Source organism: Rosa rugosa, chromosome 4 (genome assembly GCF_958449725.1).
Source record: "Rosa rugosa chromosome 4, drRosRugo1.1, whole genome shotgun sequence".
Taxonomy (NCBI): Eukaryota; Viridiplantae; Streptophyta; class Magnoliopsida; order Rosales; family Rosaceae; genus Rosa; species Rosa rugosa.
Genome location: NC_084823.1, coordinates 48,241,238 through 48,247,628, shown reverse-complemented (window position 1 = coordinate 48,247,628; position 6,391 = coordinate 48,241,238). Strand labels below are relative to the sequence as shown.

General features: G+C 37.3%; 1 pseudogene; it reads left to right on the top strand.

The window, feature by feature from the left end:
* The first annotated feature begins 2,156 nt into the window (after positions 1–2,156).
* Positions 2,157–4,523, top strand: LOC133745809 (plant UBX domain-containing protein 10-like; annotated as a pseudogene).
* Positions 4,524–6,391: the final 1,868 nt, after the last annotated feature.

Genomic DNA, 6,391 nt, shown 5'->3' with positions numbered 1-6,391 from the left:
GAAATAAGATGTTAACTAAATACAAATATGTAAAAAGATTAAGACAAAGTGTTCGATGAAATGTCTCAGAGAGACTATCGCCAAAGCAACTTGGACAAACAAAACAAACTAACTCCAAACTTCTTCACCTCGCACTCAAGAAGTAAACTCTCTAAATCTATATCACTGTATTCGATGCTTACAACACTTGTATATATCCAACTTTTGTAATTCCTGCACAATGAGGCAACGGTGACACTAGTTTGTGGGAGGCACAAAGGCATGGGCCCTTTGGCCTGCTGGTGCCTGGTACTCTTTTTAGGGTTCTGGGCAATGGTGCTTGCCACTTTGTTTCAAATATACCCCAATCTCTATCTCTCTCTCTCTCTCTTTCGAGTACTCTATCGTCTATCCCCTTCTTGTTCGCTAATCACTATTCTTTAATTCTCTCTTCTTTTCACAGAGACCACCACACTCACTCACACTCCCAACAACTTCTGCATCAACCTGTTGAGGAATATAGGTCCACACTATCCCTAACCCACGCCCCATGAAAAGCACCAAGCCACAATATGGAGAAGATTATAATTTACTTCTCTTGCAGTGGAACCAATGCCTCCTTTTCTAAAGTAGGTCTATAAGAATAAGATTCCAACCCCACAAATAATCTAGGCCAAAATTCAAAGAAATCATAGCAATTCATTCTCATCTGGTCTTTTTTACATTTGTGAACTCTGAAGTTAACTAATGAGATCTTATCATCTTTGGTCAGATTATATTCTTAAACTTTGGGTAAGTGATGATGTAGTGAGTGATAATGCATAAAGCTAAGGTCATTTCATGATATAAACCTATATAAAAACAGAATTGTTACTTGACTTGGTGTCAAAGGCTGCCATTCCCATGCTTTTTGAAAGGGAGCCAACTAGCAAAAGCAAAAAAATGACCGAATAAATTAGATAGGAAAAAAATAAAAAAATAAAAAACAAAAAGAAAGAGGATTGATACCATTACTTGGACTTTACAAATTCTTCTTATCTTGGTTATGAGTCAGGACTGGGAAAAAATTCTACTCAGTGTCACCATCAGCTTCAGTTTGGTAGAGATATATATCCTCTTGTAAATTGTGGAATTGTCTTGAAAGAATGAACAAAACAATATAATAACTTCATAACAGTCCAATGATTAGGATTGCAGGCACAATAAGAACTCAGAAATTAAAAATTTACCCCTTAGCATATAAATTTACCTAGTTAGTTCTGGACCTAACTCTTCTGCACTCATCATAAGACAGTCCATTTCTATCTAGGGCACAGTGGTACCAGCACTTAGCATGAGCATGACTATGATGCTTGTTCCACAAGCATGAGTTCTTGTCCTTAAAAGAATCTCGGCCTGCAGAACATAAGGTAGAGGAGAGCTATATAGAGATACAGAGTCCACTGTATATACCTTAGTGTCTATTATGAAGGTTGAAGATGGTGATGGGTCATCTGATGTGGATGTGGGGAGTGGAGACCATGTGTAGCTATTACTCTTCTAATGTACTCTGAATTATAGAAGTAAAAGCAGGAAAATAATATTTGTTCTTTTTAAAAGCACCACTTTAGGACTTTCAAAGGTATATGTCCTCACATGGGTAACAACCCCTCTCCACAAAATGTTAGAATTCATCTGGGATTTTCTTCTTTTAAACTATTAAATTTCGATTAATTGTTTATAATAAAAAGTTTGGTTTGTGGTTTGGAGGTCAAAAGATTTCTTGACATCATGAATGATAGACACTGAAAGATTGAAATGAAAGACCTAGCCTACTTTGAAATTTTCAGAAACAAATTAAAACTGGTCTCTGCTCAATCAACTCAAGTACCATTGATAATACTTGAGACAAAACTGTCTTGGGTCTTGACTAATATAGGTTCAAGTTGTGCCTTATTGACTAAATTAAAGCAGCAATAATGATTCTTAAGGAAAAGGGCTAACTTGAAATGATAGGTTTAGGTTGTGCCTTATTGACTAATTAAAGGCCTGCTCAAAGGTATGTGAAAATTATCAAATCTGTTAACTTTAGTTTACACTATTGTTTTACTCCCCGAGTCCAATACAATTTTATGATGAATACCACCATGCATCAGCTTTCTGAACATTGCTTTCATCCTATTGAAAACTGCATCTACAGAACAGATTCTGAAACAAAAAAACCTAATGAATTCTAGGACTCTTGAATGATCGAACAAAAGGTGGTATCAGAACTATGTTTTGGATTCTCTTCCACAATTAACGGTGGATTGGTTCACAAGCAAAGCATCCTCTGCTTCCATCAAGCTAAAAAAGAAGAGGCATCTGCACATTTTTTCATAATGCTCTTTTTATCTCAAGAATTGAACTTTCATGATCAGCTAAAGGAACAATAGAGTTGATTTCTGATTGAATAACTTGATAAACAATATATATCTAATTTGGTCTTGCAAAGCCACAGTTTCAACTAAGTTCACTACCATTCTAATAAGCAAAGAGTAACTTTTTCAATTTTCTGTTGTTTTGGGGGATACTGGGATAGTATTAGTTCATAGTTAACATGCAATGTCATCAACAATGAGGGATGACATAAGATCATCTGGAGAGGCCTCTTGCAATGGGATTGTTCGCCGGATGGTGAGGCTCCCCAGAAGCCTGATTGGTAGATTTTCAAGAGCAATGGGTCATGGTAGAGGCCGTATAGGAATAGGAGGAAGAAGGACTCAAAATCTACCATCAAACTTCCAAATGCAGAATCCAGAAGAACCCCTAATTGTTCCTGAAGCATTTGCCTTTCTACATAGCTTTGAGCAGCATTATGGTACCATGCATCCATTCTTTTATGCTTGCCAGTTTATGGAGGCCTTAAAGATTGCGAAGGATGAGCACAAGTTCTTGTTCATGTATCTCCATTCACCAGAACACCCCTTCACACCCTCTTTCTGTAGGGAGACACTGTCTTCGGAGCTGGTGGTGCAGTTTCTTGATGCTAACTTCGTTTCTTGGGCAGCACTCGCTGATAGAGAGGAAGGTCTACAAATGGCTGCAACACTTAACCCTTCTTGCTTTCCGTTCTGCGCTATTATAGCTCCTGCTCTAGTGATAGCATAGCAGTCTTGCAGAAGGTATTGTTGAAATCTGAAAAGATTTTATAGTACTAGATCCCAAATCTCAAATGGTGTGACAGTTTTATTTTTGATCATGTATATGCTCACTCTTAACTTTATTTATTTCTAACAAGTGAATACTAGGTCATGCATATCCTGCAAAATTTGGAATGTCTTTTGGAGTATTCTAGTATTATTCACGCATCCATCATCATTGTTATTTTCTTTCATCTTGGTTTTGTTTAGTTCTTCACATGGTATTGCAACATCTCTTTTTAACAGTGCTGTGTACAGACATGGCATGAGACTTAATGTAGAGACTATGATGTAGGGTTTAGGGTATGCTAATGTAAAAACTAGCAACTTTAACACACTATGATGTAGAGACTTGATGACCTCTCTTGTCTAGATGGAAGGGCCGATTTCTCCAACTGAGCTTATGGGGATTCTGCAGAGGACTGTGGAGGAACAAGGCTTGGCTTTCCACAGTCAAAGGGCCAAGCAGGCAGAACAGAATCAAAATATGATAGCAGACCGTCGTCTAAGAGACGAACAAGATGCAGCATATCTTGCAGCTCTACAAATGGACAAGGTCTGTAAATTGTACCTCTATGGCTCTATATATGGTTCTCATTTGGTCCACTCTATAAAGTTAATAGCAATTTTTGCCCATTTATAGGAAAAGGAGAAGCTGAAGAGTTCAGCTTTAGCAGAGAGAGTTCAGAAGCCAGTACAAGTCCCTAAGAAAGCAAATTCTGAGAAGCTTGAGAATCATTCTAACAAAAAAAATAATGGAAAAATGAAAGAGGCTTCTGCTACCAGAGATTCTCAATACAAGGAGGTTGCTAATTGGGGGAAAGATCCTCAGGCTGCACAGGTATGCTTGTGGAACCAAATATCATACATAAAAGCAGTAATTATCTAATTATATTTTGTGAACTTGGTTTGTTAATGTGTATTTTCAGATACTGATAAGGTTTCCGAACGGCGAAAGAAGAGAGCAATGCTTCTTATGCACAGACAAAGTGCAGGCAATTTACAGATACATAGATTCATTAGGTCTACCTGGTATAGGAAACTACAGATTGATATCAAGCTTCCCAAGAAGAGTCTATGGTGTTGACCAGATGGGGATGACACTCAAAGATGCTGGTCTGCATCCAAGAGCAAGCCTATTTCTTGAACTTTTGTAACATGGCAGATATAGAATCAGAATTCATCACCATCCCAAACACAAGTATTGTTTTATGCACCAACTCAATCTAGTTTTTCCATTCTTTCTAATAAATGGACAGAAAATTAAAGAGCAAGTCGGATGGATCAAATGGCTCCAAATAATTTGTGTTAACAGTAACATATCTGGAGGCCGTTACCATATGTATAATGTATTAGCTAGCTTCACAAGCAATGATTTTCGTAGACAAACCCACAAAAGAGAATTGCAGAGGAATAGCTATAGCTGAGTGACTACTTCAAAAATTATTACACACAGAAAAGAACCATAGCTAGCTAACTGGCTCTCATCCAACAAAGAACAAAAAATCAAATCATGCAGGTTTCAAATACAATTGTCATAATTGACAATGGGGTTAGGACTAAGCTAGTTTAGGAGTTCGATTCATCCAATGTAATCAAAAAAGAAAAAACAATTGTCATAATTAAAATAAAACTAAAACTGTACGATTGCGATAATTACCTATCCTCAATCATGTCAATCTGTTAACTCCAATATCAGATACTTTATTCGCCCACAATCAAACTCCTTGATTGACTCACAATAATATCCCGTAAAATAGATACAATATTTATCATTATATATTTTCCGAATAGGTCTCTCATAAGGATTGTAATTATCCTAATAATTAGTCAGAAATTATCATCAACAGGTTTGAAATTAAAGTTTTAATTAACTTTTTGAGAAAATTTTACAAAGAGTACCCGAACTAAGGTCCATTCTAAACTTTAGTACCTGATTATTCAAAACTATCACATTGGTACCCGATATTTGAAATCCGACCCAACAATCGTACACGCCGTTACTAACGGTGTTAAGTAGCACATTTTGAGGGATATTTTAGTCACTTCATGTCTTAATCCAATTTTTTTTGGATTAAGACATGAAGTGACTAAAATATCCCTCAAAATGTGCTACTTAACACCGTTAGTAACGGCGTGTACGATTGTTGGGTCGGATTTCAAACATCGGGTACCAATGTGATAGTTTTGAATAATCAGGTACTAAAGTTTAGAATGGGCCTTAGTTCGGGTACTCTTTGTAAAATTTTCTCTAACTTTTTTGTCACAAATTTCCGAATAGCGCTTGAAGAAGTTTTTAAACCTCACGCAGAAGAGGTTGGGGCTGGTGTCACGCTGAAGAGGCTGTTGCTGGCCTCATGTAAAAGAGAGTGTAAATAGTTAGGAAACCTGTAATAAAAAAGGGGTAGAAATTAACTTCTGTTCTTGACCAGTTGTTTTTGTGACCAGTCTTCTCGCTAGCTAGTTATGAGAAACCAGGATCAATATATATTATGACAAGTTGGAGAGAGCTAAATTACGCTTCTGTTGGGATCTTAAAAAAGATAATAGCCCACCAGCAAGCTTACATGCAATTGTAATAAGGAAACGTATATATATGTGGTCTACCAATCATCTGAGAGACGAATTAAGCTGATTGTTGTTAGAACTGTTAGTAGGAAGTTCTTAGTTCTAACCAAGCCTAACACATGCCTCATTCATAAGTCCAAGACTGAACATACGTCTTAGTTTGCTAGAGTCCAGTGAGAACAGTGTTGTCTATATAAATTGTCATCCATTGGTGGTGATGGACCTTTCAAATATGACTTATATTCAATTGTGTCCTTCCTAATTCCTAATTGCTTAAGTTTGTAAGAGTCATCCATTTATGAACATGATTGAAATGAAAAAAAAAAACTTCAATTTTTCTCGTCTTTACCTCTGTTTGATTATTTGTATTATCGGAGATCCGACTCACTGATGACGGGCCTGAAACAACTTGGACGGGACTTGCACCATTGGCTCTGCCGTCCACAGCCAGTTTCACGTGCAACCACCGGTGCAGGATTTCATTTCTGCGGAGGCGTGGAGCCACTGCAAGCCTAATATGATGAACTTCATCCTTCCACAGGTAGCCGAACCATGTTTCATCTAACCTCACCGACCAATATCAGCCATCCATGCATGCTAGAAACCGTTCTCCATATCTCCCAAAACAACCTCACTTCGATTACCCCCTCACTACCTCTGCTCCACAAATCTACTCAACCATA